Source organism: Canis lupus, chromosome 1 (assembly GCF_003254725.2).
Source record: "Canis lupus dingo isolate Sandy chromosome 1, ASM325472v2, whole genome shotgun sequence".
Taxonomy (NCBI): domain Eukaryota; kingdom Metazoa; phylum Chordata; class Mammalia; order Carnivora; family Canidae; genus Canis; species Canis lupus.
This window is the reverse complement of record NC_064243.1, coordinates 18,785,530-18,799,267: the sequence shown is the minus strand read 5'-3', so window position 1 is coordinate 18,799,267 and position 13,738 is coordinate 18,785,530. Positions and strand designations below refer to the sequence as shown.

At 38.1% G+C, this 13,738-nt stretch overlaps 1 protein-coding gene across 5 annotated transcripts in view; it reads left to right on the top strand.

Annotated features, from left to right (window-relative positions):
* WDR7 (WD repeat domain 7) overlaps positions 1 to 13,738 on the top strand; it is a 351,933-nt gene that overhangs the window by 229,427 nt on the left and 108,768 nt on the right. The gene's annotated exons all lie outside the window — the stretch shown is intronic.

Sequence of the window (13,738 nt, the reverse complement as noted above, 5' to 3'; positions counted from 1 at the left end):
TTAAGCTAGCATAATTAGATTCTCTCCATAAACTGAAACAGGTCTGATCTTAAACTCATTTACTGTCTTAGGACAGAATTGATCTTGCTTTCACATTTGATTCACCCTCTATAGATTTTGAGAGGAAGAAAAATAGCATTGCTGGCCCAGTTTAACTAGCCCAGAGTTAACAGGGAAAAGGTTAGAAAACTAGTGTTATAATACTTGTTTGCCTTTCTCATCTTGTTATGTGTTAATATATGCAGATTACTCAGATAAACAATTTCAGCATTCCTTAAGTGGCTCTGCCAGTTAGGCTTTTCACTTTCCATACATGTTAAAAGGATTCAGTGGTTGCTGCATCATCATGAAGCCAATTTATGGTTTCTGGGATTACCAGGCAAGAAATAATATGGTGTATTTCATTTGCAATATTAAACAAAATCATTTGCAGATATCATCTTAAGTCTGAAATATGGCATAGCCTATTATTTTTGTAATAATTGTATGGAATATAATGGACAGAATAGAGGATTTTATGTCAGGTAAACCCTATTTTGGCATTATTCATAGTACGATCTAGAATAAGTTATTTAAGGTTTCTGAGAAACGGTTTGCCTCATCTTCAAAACTGAAACTAATATATTCCTCTCAGGGTTATTTTCAGAATTAAATGAAGTCCTGTAGGTAAAGCATTCAAAACAGTACATGCCACCCACCAGACCATGAATATAATTTCCCTTCTTACCCCTTTCCTTGCTTTCATTCATTCATTCATTCATTCATTCATTTTATTGGTTTTTCTGTTGGGTAAAATGCTTGATATTACATATATTTAAAATTTTTTTAGGATTTTACATATTTGAGAGACAGTTTAAATGGGGGAGAAGGACAGAGGGAGAAGGAGAGAGATTCTGAAGCATACTCCACGCTGAGCTTAGAGCCCAATGCCATGCTCGATCTTATGACCCTGAGATCATGACCTGAGCCAAAGTCAGACATTTTACTGACTGAGCCACCTAGGTGCCCCTTGATATTACATATTTTTAAAAGGACTAGAGTCCCACTAGTTTTCCTCTTTTAAAAAAGTCCATTTTTTGTAGTCTTAGGATAATATAGAAATAAATATCTGTGATTAAGGAAAATAATTAATTTCTGTGTAATTATATTCAGGAAGATGGAGGAAGAATTTATCATGAGCTTCCCTCATTCCAGGCATGATGCATGTTCTGTCATTTAGTATTCCTGTCAACTCAAAAATAGGTCTTTTCTCCATCTCATTTGATCTCAGATGAGGAAACTAATACCCAGTTCATGTTATTTGAGTTTGTAGGTGTAGGATTAGAATCCAGATCATACTTCATAGCTCTGTATTACTTTCCATGGATTTTCAGTCATGGGACGGTGTGAGGGGTGGGATAGGGTTGACTTTGGCCTCCTGCCTGGAAGTGGCAAGGGCAAGGTATGAAGTGGGGTAACACATCTGAATCACCTGGAGGGCATCTTCAAATTATGCTTATGGCACTCTGCTTCCCTCTAATTTTGCTACCCCCATTCCATCACAGTAAGAAATGGTTTGGTAATATGTCACATTCTGCAAGTATGTTGGGGTAGAAAAAAGATTGAGGGGCAGCCCAGATAGCTCAGCGGTTTAGTGCCTGCCTTCAGCCCAGGGCGTGATCCTAGAGACCCGGGATCGAGTTCCATATCAGGCTCCCTGCATGGAGCCTGCTTCTCTCTCTCTCTGTGTCTCTCATGAATGAATGAATGAATGAATGAATGAATGATAAATGAAAGAAAAAAGATTGAACACTATTGTCTTGTGATACACTGCCTAGATATGAAATTATATACATAATTACAAGTATGGATTTAATGTATGGATGTAGTCCTAAAAATATTCTGACCACCTTATTTTTCTTTACTGCTTCTAGACAATTTAGAAATATTTGGACGTCTTTATATGTTCTCTGTATAAAAGAAGTAGTAAATACTGTATATTTTTTTCAGGTTACACTTACCTGTCAGTGACAATAAAATAACAAAAACATGTATTTCTTATTTTAGTTTGCAGCATTACTTCTTGGTTCATCTTTCATTGAAAATGAAAACTGGTTTATAGTGCTTTTCGATCTAAACCTAATTATGTAGAAGAATTAACTAAGGAAAATTAAGCCGTATACAGCTGTTTTGCAAATTTAGTAGAAAGCTGTATGGGGGGAAAAATATTAAACCATACACTGCCCAATAAGGTATGAGGAAGCTAATTGCTTCCTGTCCCTTTCGAAATTACTCAGCCTGAGAAAAGAGAGCACATATTGATTTACTGTATATAGTAAATGTCCCATGTCTCTCCTCCTCTAACACCCAGACACATACTGCACATATGCACACAACAGGAGTGGCAAGGAACTGCATATCTAACCACCTCTACCATCAAACTTACGTAATGAAGAATTGGGATAGAACATTTTCTTCCTTTGTAAAACACAATAGCATAAAATTATTAAAGCACGTAAAATGAATGGCAGTGTAGTATTTATCTTGAATGTGTTTGCTTTTAAGCTTAAAAGAAAGCAAGTTTCCAAAGGAAAATGTATTTTCTGGTAATATGGTCTCAGTCTAACCTACTTCTGTGCAAATACTAGTACCAATTAATACATTTATAGGCATGTAGAGTTTTAGAAGCAGTGTTAAAACTTAGCCCATTTGACAATTTTTTGGGAAGTTATGAAGATTATACAAATTCACATTATACTCTCCAACATGGTCTTTTGCTTTATTTCAGAAATGATCCACTAATTGAGAGAATGGGCATTTTATTTATATATGTTGTGTTTTAACTCCTGTGTAGGTTCTGTCCTGCTATTTGTGATTTTTCTATAAGAATCTGATTTCTTTTTCAGAATAGACTTTGAAATGATAGTGTTGATTGTCCCAAAGCCAAATCAGTAAATTAGTGAGAAGTTTATTTTTTTCTTTTTTCTTTTTATTTTTTTTAGTGAGAAGTTTAAAAAAGAACACACACAGAAGAACTTACAGAGCAAACGGCCTTTTTTTTTTTTTTTTTAAAGATTTTCCTTATTAATGAGAGACGGGGTGGGGGCGGGGCGGCATGGGCAGAGACACTGGCAGAGGGAGAAGCAGGCTCCATGCAGGGAGCCCGACGTGGGACCCCATCCCGGGTCTCCAGGATCACGCCCTGGGCCAAATACAGGCGCTAAACCACCGAGCCACCCGGGCTGCCCTCTGAAGGACAATTTATAATTACTCATGTAAATGTATGTATTTTATTTAAGATTTTACTTTATTTATCCGCGAGAGAGCACGAGCGAGGGGGAAGGGCAAAGGGAGAGGGAGAAGGAGACTCCCTGCTCAGCATGGAGCCCAATGCGGAGCTTGATCCTGGGACCCTGAGATCATGACCAGAGCCAAAGGCAGATGCTTCACCCACTGAGCCACCCAGGCGCCCCTAAACATGTATATTTTAGAAGTGTAATAGCATGTGTGCTTCTTTTTTTGTCTTAATGTAAATTATTTGCTATGATTTTTAATTGTGACCACGATTGCCTCTACAGCTTAGGAACTCATCATATTACAGTGTCTTGCGCTTTATCTTGAAAGGGTCGGGGCATCCTTATTTTGCAGATGGGAGCATATTTTGTGATTAGAGTGAGTTTTCCTTTGTCTCATCGTATGTTACTTAGTATATTGCAAAGTTTTTTGTTGTTGCTAAAAAAATATTTTATTTGGAAATAGATATTTCTTTGGAAATATATTTGCCTCCTCCGTTGGACATTAATTTCTATTCCTCAAAGAGCTCGGTTTCCGCTTTTCCCAGGGCTCTGTTGTTGGCTTTTGTAAGCCTCCCTCCTCCTGGCGCCCCTTGAATCCCAGAACTCTGACGCAGGTCTAGCTGCTGTAGCCTGGCTGCTGTTTACTAGCGAGTTCCCATTAACATAGCCACCACTCCTGGGCTGGATAATGGACTCAAAGGTTAAGAGCAGAGGATCTCAACAGCTCCAATCAGCAGGGCTTTTCCAGGGCTAATTACCTCTTTACTGCGCTGACTCTAATGTGACATGTTTATTGCCTTAACTAACAACTCATTAGCTTAGTTGATGTTTTTGTCAATATTAATTCGTTCATTTAAGCCAAGTCAAAGCTTAAACAAAGATGTCCAGACTGAGAAACGGGCAGCAGAGTGACTTTTGTTTGCTCATCTTTTTTTTCCTCCCTTACTCAACTTCAATAAAATAAATGTGTAGAAAGGAAGCATTTAGCGTGCTCGCAGTGAGAATGTTGGCATTTGTTTATTTGCTTGCATGTAAAGCAATTCTGAATTAATTTCTCCTAGGGTTACTCTAGTCTTCATCTCACAGTTTACTTAATATTTAGTGTCCACTAAGGACAACTGATTCTCATCTTTGATGATCTATCTGTGAAGGGTTAAACATTCAGCAGTTCCATGTTCAGGTGAACGCTTTACTGTCGTTATTAGAAAAGAAATTAACTAATCCTGCCTGTGATTTTCATCTCCACTAGACTACTTATAAAATTACTTTGAGATTATGCTAACTTAATTAACTTAATTGTGTGAATTATTTAAAAAGAGTATGCAATTATGAAATTACCATGAAGCATTTCAGTTTTTGCCATAGTTTTGATTAACTTTAATGGTATTTTTGGGAAAATGTCATTGTTTTTTATTTCATGTATTTTTTTTAATAATTCTAAAAGCCCTAGACAAATGGGTAAAATAACTGAGCATGAGTCTTTGATCGAGCAGTAAGTCAGTTACTTTGGAGAGGTACATCAGCACCTTCAGAACCCTGTAATCCATCTGGTGAGCCCCTCTCACAGGATGTTTAATGGTGTACAGATGACCAGGAAAGGTTACGATGCATTCCTGTTCAGACATGAATGAAGCTGCCGTCATGGGGGGAGGGGGTTCGTCTCTGGAAAGACCATTGGTTGGTTCCTGGAAGTGATCAGATCCAGAGAAGGCTGTAGAAGCTATGCATGGAACACGTTGAGAAGTATGTCCCATAAACCAGATACTCCTATCTGTTTCCTCCATTGTCTGTATCTACAGAAGGTTACATGAACGCTGCATTATTATCAGTAGGTATTCAGAAGTCCGGAAATTATAAATAGTCTAGTCTACATAATTGTACACATTCTGCACTAAATACTCTGATTATGTTTACATTCTTGGCTTTCTTAGCCTTTTTTTTTTCCCTGAATCTGCTTCGGTCCGGCTTTTCTGACTTTCACTCTCCTGAAACCTTTTCAGTAAGGTAACCAGGGACTTCATGTGTTGCCCAAGTCACAGCTCTTGTCTCTTTCTCTTGGTAGCCAGTAATTCCAGCTATGTTGAAACCTGCGACTCTGCTTAGTTTCTGTGACGTTGTTCTTTCCTGTTTCTCCCACCTCATTAGCCACTTGTACCCAGACTTGGTGTTCCCCCTCTTTCTTCTGTACCTACCCTCATTCTTTACCAATTACTGCCAGTCCCGTGGCTTCAGTGCAGCATATACAGATGATTTTTAACTTTCTGATTCCAACCCTGGTTTCCATGCCAATCTCCAGACGCATATGTCCAGTTGCTTATTTGAACTCTACCTTCAGATGTATCTCAAATTGGAAATGCCTAAAACTAAAATTTAGATTATTGCTTCCACTTCAAAAACAAATAAAAAACTTCCTTGTCTCCTGTTGCTACTCATTTTAGTGAGTGCCACCGTCATTAACATAGCCATTCCTGCCCAAATGCCTGGAATCCGTTTTACTTCTCTCTATATCATATATTCACATCCAATCCCTAAATGAATCTTGTCTGCTCTACTGAAGTTACTTCAAAAATCTAGAATTTACAGGGTGTAAGAACTGTGTCACTACCGTTTTAGTCCAGGCCTTTATTATCTCTTGCTTGAACCATTTTAAGAACCTCCCAGTTGGCCTTCCTGATGTGACCGTCTATTCTGTATACAGCATCCTGATACTTCCTGGTTGACAGCGGGTCATGTCACTCTCCTCCGTGTAACTTCCATGAATTTCTCATAATACTTAAAACCCCACAGGAGAAATGCTCATGTGATCCATCCCACAGCTGCCTCTCTTATTGTATATCCTTCCACTTTTGTCCTTGTCCACTGCCATCTAACCACTCTGGACTTTTGCTGGCCCGAAGATATCCCGTCCAACCACAGGGCCTTTGGTGCTGTTCTCTTAGCCTAGAATGCTTCTCCCACTGGTGCCCCCATGCCTCTCTTTCATTTCACTCAGGCCTTTGTTCAAATGTTACCTTCTGCAGAGTCCTTTCCTCTTGTCAGTTTTTAGGCTTTTACTCTTGCTTTTTCTTTACAGGACTTAGTTCTGCTTGACATATCTATTTGTTCTTCTAGTCTGTCTGGCTCAACTGGAATGTAAGTTCTGTGAGAGCACAGATTTTGTTGACCTGTGCTTAAAAACAATGCCTGGAACATAGCAAGTACTAGTAAATTTTGAATGAATAGGTAATCACTTAGCTAGTAGGCACTAGAGCTAGAACTTCAACCCTAGAGTACTTTTGCCACCCACCCATATGGCCGCCAACCCACTGATTCATGCTGTTTAACCATCCTACACCTTTTAGGATCAGGACATAGAGGTATTTGGACCTCTATTAATTAAAGATTTAAAGATTTAATTAAAGATTCCCTAGATTAATGGATTTTAAAATTTTACTTCTTTGATATCATAAACACCCACTTCTATTATTTTACTTCTTTATTACTGACCCTCAAACTGTCCAAAAGTCAGGACTTTTTACATTCACGAGGCAGAAAAAGACTATATGCAGTAAGTAATATCTCTTTCTTTATAGGAAGGTAAGATTCCCTAATTTTAGTTTGCCATCCAAAATATATAAAATACTAAAAAAGCCAAAATGACTTTAAATATCATTGTATGACATAATTTGAAGTTCAGTAAAACCGACAAAAAACATACTTTGAATCAAAGAATGTTTGCATTTTAGAGTCTTCTGATTCTAGAACAAGAAACAGTGAATTACATTGAAATAGGACTGTTTTTGATAAAACTGATAGATGAATGAGTTTTTAAATATCTTTGTTAAATTGGCTTCCTAATTTCAGAGTTACTTTACACTTTTTATTTAAAAAATTAAGCTTCTGTGCAATGAAGGATGTAAACTGTTTAACAAGCAGTTTTAACAACTGCATTAATACAAGGCATTTAGTTATAGAAGTGTTTGTTAATTAGTCCATATCCATGAATAACGCACACAACATTGGAATTATTTTTAATTAAGTCAGGTTTCTGTATAAAGCAAAGGAGTGGAATTCCAGATGGCACTCTGCCATCCTTGTTCTTTGATGGACATTAACAAGTGGGAAAAGGCTTCCTTCACTTGGTTACACTTTGAAATAAGTGGCCAATCATTATTAATTCATTTTGCACTCATTGTAATGGCATAAATCATCATAAATTCATTTGGTTTAAAGTGCATATAATGTGTTCTCCCATAGGAATTTCCTTGTAATTGAACTATTAATTAATGCATTTTTTTTAATATGACCTTTTTTCCCCCTCCTGTGCTATTCAGAGCTAAGGGTGATTAGTGGCCATTTCTTCATTTATGATATTTCTTAAGTAAAAGGAACAAAGGTCTAACTAGGCCCGATGACTGGCCTAGGAGGGACCAGACAGAGCTCAAGAAAATAGTTTATATATAACCTACCAATGGGATAGCCATAATAATTATGAAGGACCTCCGAGGACTCTGAAAAATTCTTTGAAATGCTATGGTTTTGTAGTAATTCCAGTAAGAAAATTTCATTCTCCTTTGATAAATATGGTATGACTCTAGCTTCTGTTTTAGTTTCCAGTTCTTAAAACTCCTTCCTATGGCCACTAGTTTTCTGAAAGCATTGGCTGCCATAAAATCCAAGTTCCCCTGCCTGCAGCAAGGAGACACTCCATAAAGTAGGTCCCCATTTCTGTCCTTACACTCAGTTGTTCCAGTGCTTTCATTTATCCAGTGCTATTTCCTTGTACAGGGACATACTGGTTGCTAGAGGGCTTGTAATAGCTCGTTCTGGAATCTGCCTATGAGGTCTTCAAGCTTCAAGGGAAGCATGAGAGGAAACAGCCTTCCCCTAAAGGAAATAAAAATTACAAATGGAAAGCTGGGAAAAAGTACCAATTTTACAACTTTTTAGGTGATCCTTTCCTATTTAGTGCTATTGCAGGACAATTAGGAACTGAGTAAAAATTACTACTGCATGATTCAAGTTCATGTCATGAGCATGTCATGTTAGTAGGATCTGTGGTTGTATAAAAATAAAGGTTTGAGTTAGTATTGCAAGTGTTAATATTGGTGTATGTAACTGGCCGTTGATCGTGTGTGTGTGTGTGTGTGTGTGTGTGTGTAAATAAAGACAGTCTAATAGGCTGTAGAGAACTCAAGGTACTCCTATCAGGCTCAGTCCCTACCTTCGTTAGAAAGGCAAGAAGGGGAAAAAAGTGAGATAACAATATAAAAGTTATCTGTTATCAAATGGTGCTTAAAATAATACCCAGTGCTTATAGAAATATATAACTATAGTTTTTTATGGTTAATATTTTCGTAGAATAAGTATTCCATAATGCTTAGGGTACATTAATAAAGTAAGTCTACACTTTGTGGTAAGGATGAATAAATGCCCCAGAAGACAAATTCGTTATTACCTAAGTAATTGCGTTGGGGGGGGGGGGGAGAAAGAGATGGCTTGTTTGCTAATCTTTTGAAAGAGCTAGTCATCATTACCAGGCAGATAAAACAAAAATGTTTTGAATTGGGGTCTTCACTGGTCATTTCATGATGAGACAATATTTATTTTGCAAAAGCAACAACTTAGTCATGGTAGAAAACCGTCAGCTCTTTAATCACTGCTCTCGTAGGCTTTATTTTGCTCTGTCTCAATCCTTTCTCGTTTTTAGTGTTTTGCTGTTACAGCAAAGCATAAATATTTTCTTGCCACTTTGCTTTTATGTAGCACTTTTAAAAAAACAGTAAGAATAAAGTTGGAACCGTTTTCAAAAAATTGCTTGAGTTAAAAAGCTTGAGATAAGATGGCACTAATATATGAGCTTTTGTTATTACTCTTGACTGCCCGACAACAGAATTCAAACAGCCAGAGGGCCTAAGTTAATTGTGATTTATCCAATGCTAGATTTTAGTGCTTTCTGCTTTTCAAAGCGTTTTGTTGTATTTTGATTTGTTTTCTACTGTTCTGAGCATGTGTGCATTTTTGGTAGTTCATTTATACTTTTGGCTAGACATCCGTATGGTGATGGTGGTGTGCTATATGCTAGATTCCCACTATAAAGCTGCCACAGTATGTATTACTTATCTCATGGGTGAGAAACACTAGTAATTTGATAAATGGACTTTGAATATGGCCCCAGAATTATTTGAATAATGCTGAATTCTATACCGTCAGCTTTCTACCACTTCCTGCCTGCAAGGTGAGTGCAGTGCTAGATGTGCAGTAGACTGTTTTGTGACCACGGTGCAACTAAGTTAGAGCCAAGATGATTGCGAGGATCTTACTATGGTTATATTTAGATGTCGATCCAGTGACAGCAACTTTCTCATTATACAAGAAAAGATGAAGCATTTAATTCATTTAATCTTCTGTTTGCGGGAGACACTAGTAACTGCAGTTGAAATCATGCCTTAATTCAGAAGGTGGAAGGTTATAGTTTTGAATCCCTAGTTGGGTAGAGTGTCATGAATAAAGAAGCAAGTTGTGTTCAGACCTGTACTGGCCCTATGACACATGGCCTGGGCCACAGAGGCCTGGACTCCTTTCCCAGGCCTGCAGCTCACCCCTTGCCTTCTACAGTTCTCAGTTATCTCATGTGAAGCACAGGAAGGGATGCTATTGTTCTAAAGTCCTTTCAGTCTGAAAATTCTAGGATTCTAATTAATCCATTTGGCTGGGGATGAACAGATCAGAATTAAACAGGTAATAGGTCTTACCCTTTCTAGCATAAGACAACCCAAGTGTTGATCTTTCTAAATGAAAATCTAATCAAACCTCCTTTGCTTAAAACTTTCAGTAGTTCCCCATTGTCACCAGAATAAACAAACTTCTGGCATGACATATGAGGCCCTTTGTGATTGGGCTCTAGTAACCTGTCCTGCCTCATGTCTCACTGTTCTGGTTCATCCAACTTGTCCTCTTTTCTCCCTTGCCCATCACCTCAACCTCTTCTTTTTTTCCCCAACAAGATCACCAGCCATGTTGAGCTATGTGTAATCCCTTGATCTGACCCTGTTCTTTCTCATTTCCTCATCATGAGACGTACTCTTTCTCTGTCTGGAATGCTTTCTTTCCATAGTCCTCTCCTTTGAGTAGTTGACTCCTACGTACTCTTTAGGTTTGGGTATAGAAGTCACCTTTCCCTGGAAGCCTTCTCATACTCTCTGGTGGAGTTAAGTGCCCCTATTAAGTTCTCTCTGGATACCTTATGCTTTTAAATGCTCTAACAATACTCGGAATATATTGAAATGACCTGTTTGCTCAACCATCTCCTGAACTAGAATCCGTGTCCTTGAACTTTTTATTATATTTATTTTATATATAGTTATCACAGGAATCTTTGGATGGCTAGGTTGGAACCAAATTGTGGAAGACTTTGAAGAATGTCAGTCCAGTTTGTTGAACTTTTTCATACTGCTACTAGGGAGCCTTTTATGATACAATCAGTCATGGTGTCAGATGAGAGCATCATTCTGTGCCTTGCTTACTATTTATTTTGGTACAAAATTAGATTTCCTCTTGCACAGATTAAAATATAACTATTATTGGGTACCAAAGGTTTAAGGAAAATTCTGAGAGAGAAAATTCATAAAATTGTCATGAGACTTTTTCTGGCAAAAGAGAAGTACGTAGGTATCTTAATTTTAGCTTTTTTTTTTTTATCACCTTGGTCCATGTTGCAGAGCTGCTATCTGTTATGGAATCATAAGTCAGATAAACCCTGAAGTAGAGAATACAGTATAAGTCAAAAAAGGAATCTTAAATTTACCTATCCCTTTTTATTATTGTAACAACTATTTCTTAAAGGCTCATTCCTTTATATCATCAGAAGGAATCTGTGATTAGGAAGTTTGAACCCTTAGGCATCCGAGAGTGCTCCTCCAGAACATCAGTGTCATTATTCCTGGTAGCATTAAAGTCATAAGCATCTTATTAATCAACAAGGCTAGAAATCAAAATGTTTACTTGAAAAGCCTCTTCATCTTCTCTTATTTACACATTTTGCTTGGAATAAGTTGTCAGGTGTGGAATTATATAGCATTCTTCTGTCTTTATAATTCCAAAACAGACCAGTGAAAAATAATCAGACTCTAGTTAGTGGATTTAAAATGTGTGTGTTAAACAGACCATTCTTCTCTTGGCTTTTCTTGGTGCCCCCTACATCGCCTGCCAGAACTGTGGGGGTTTTTACTATATGTTACCCAGAGACTGTGATCTGAACTAAAGAAGGAGAGGTGCTATAGGAGAATTTTACTTATAAGATCACTGAATGAAATAGTGATTTAAGAGAGGCGATGGCATGCCAGAAGGAACCTGCATTTCCTGCTGAGCTGGGTGGCATCCTCACTGTGAGGGTAGACCATACTTTGCAGGGGAGCAGAAGATACCCCGAGGACCATTGCAAGGCCAGGGGTCTTTTGAAGTCTGCCTACTGAGTCTTCCTTTTCTGTCATTTCGTTGCAAGGTGAGTGATCACAGCCCCTATGCTGTCCTTCCTACTTTGTTAGAAAAATGATGGAAAACATCAAGAAACTGGCCACTTAATGGTTTACTTTTGCTTTCAAGATAAAATTGTCAGAGTGGTGAGGAAGCTGCCTCCAGAGTTCCCACACAGAGGCTGCAAGAAATCAGCCCTCCCTGGGATTGCCAGAATGCTCCTGCCTGTAATGAATACAGGAATAGTGGAGTGCAGTTAAGGGAAATGATGATTGAAATGCTATAAAACATTGTACTTAGGAAACCTTTGCCCCTTCACAAAACTGCTTCCCAAGGACACAGCTTCAGGGAGCCCTGTCCCTTAGACTGGAGCCATTGCTGCTTGTGCTTCAGGATGTCTGCAGAGAGCAGCACTGGGGTTTTCTCTGCAGCTCTTAAAACTTCCTAGAAGTAAAGACTGACAGAAAAGTGGTGGATCTCTTGACATTTTGAAATACCATTCTGACAAACTGGAGCAGGGAACTGCATTAGAGATGTACATGCAGTAAAGGCAGATGTATTTCCATCTTAGGTCTGTAATGTGTGCAGAGTGCTGTGCTTGGTGATCTGGGAGATGTAAAGTTACATGCACCATAGTTCCTACCCTCCAGGAGCAACAAACTTGATGAGGAAAAGGGAAATTCACAGAAAGGCTTATATTTAAAAATATCGTGTGGTAAGGGATGAGTAAGTGCTGGCAGAAAATATAAAACAGTGGGTCACGATTTTTAAAAGGGGTTTATATTTTTATGATCCACAAAACTTGAAGCTAATGTAGGACATGGCTAAGTGGGAGAGTAAAATTTTCAAATACGTGTATGAATGAAGTCATGAATATCAAGATGTCTCCTCCAGGAGGCTTTCCACGTATACGTACCTTTTCAGCTTCCTGCAAGACTTGTTAACCCAAGAACCGTGGCCTCCTGGAAATTTTTTTGTGTGTGTCATTTGATGGATATGTACATGTATTATATGTAGTTTCCTGGGGAAAAGACCAATGGTTTTCAACCGATTTTTCAAGGGTTCTACAGCAGCAGGTATTCTGAACCACGAACAAACAGTGCATTGGCAGACAAGAGTCTGGGCTTTACAGCATCCTTCATGTCTCTTCACCTCCAGTTCAATCCATTCTCGTTTAACAATTGGCTAGAACATAAAAATGAGTAAATGCCTTTATTTGTTAACTGCATTAAAGTTTATATGCCACGTTCTCAATTTTGAAAACAGGCAAGTTCAACATGCTTTTCGTGACTGCCGTTTGAGGAGCCCTCCCGGGTGCTAGGCACATGGCAGTGCACTTTGTCTGATCAGCCCAACACTCTTGCTCTGTGAGAGTGAGCTGTTTTCTCATTTTACAGACAAGGAAACTGAAGCTCATGATAACTTCTTCGGCCTGCCCCTACTAAGTTATGAAACTGGTTACTTCCCTGTCTTAAATCTGAAGCCTGTGTATCCCTTAAGCAGTCCGCTATACTGTTCTATGATGTGTAAACAGTTTTGTTTCTTCCCCTCAAGAAACAAACAGCCTCTTCTAAATTGATATTTGCTCTTCACAGTCCCTGTTTTCTAAATGTCAAAATGCCTTTTGAAATAGGTGAGCTTTTACAGCTTGACGGCCATTAGGCTTATGTATACAAATTGTTAGCATTATCTTCGACATAAAGAAATACATGTTAATTAGAATCTAGATGATTTCATCAGATTTAAAAGTAATATCAAACTGTCTTTTCATTTCTTTACCAAACTTGTGTGAAGAATTTACCACATACTTCACATCATTGTACTGGATCAGCATAGCAGAATATGGAGAAACATAGATGCTTGTGGGGGAAACTTTTTAAAACTATATCTGTGCCTTCATCCCTGATCCCTGTTGGGATATAACAAATATAACATTATTTGAAACCATCTCCATTTTACAGAATGCTGAGTAGGAAGAGACCTTGTTTGGAATTTAGGATCACTGATAT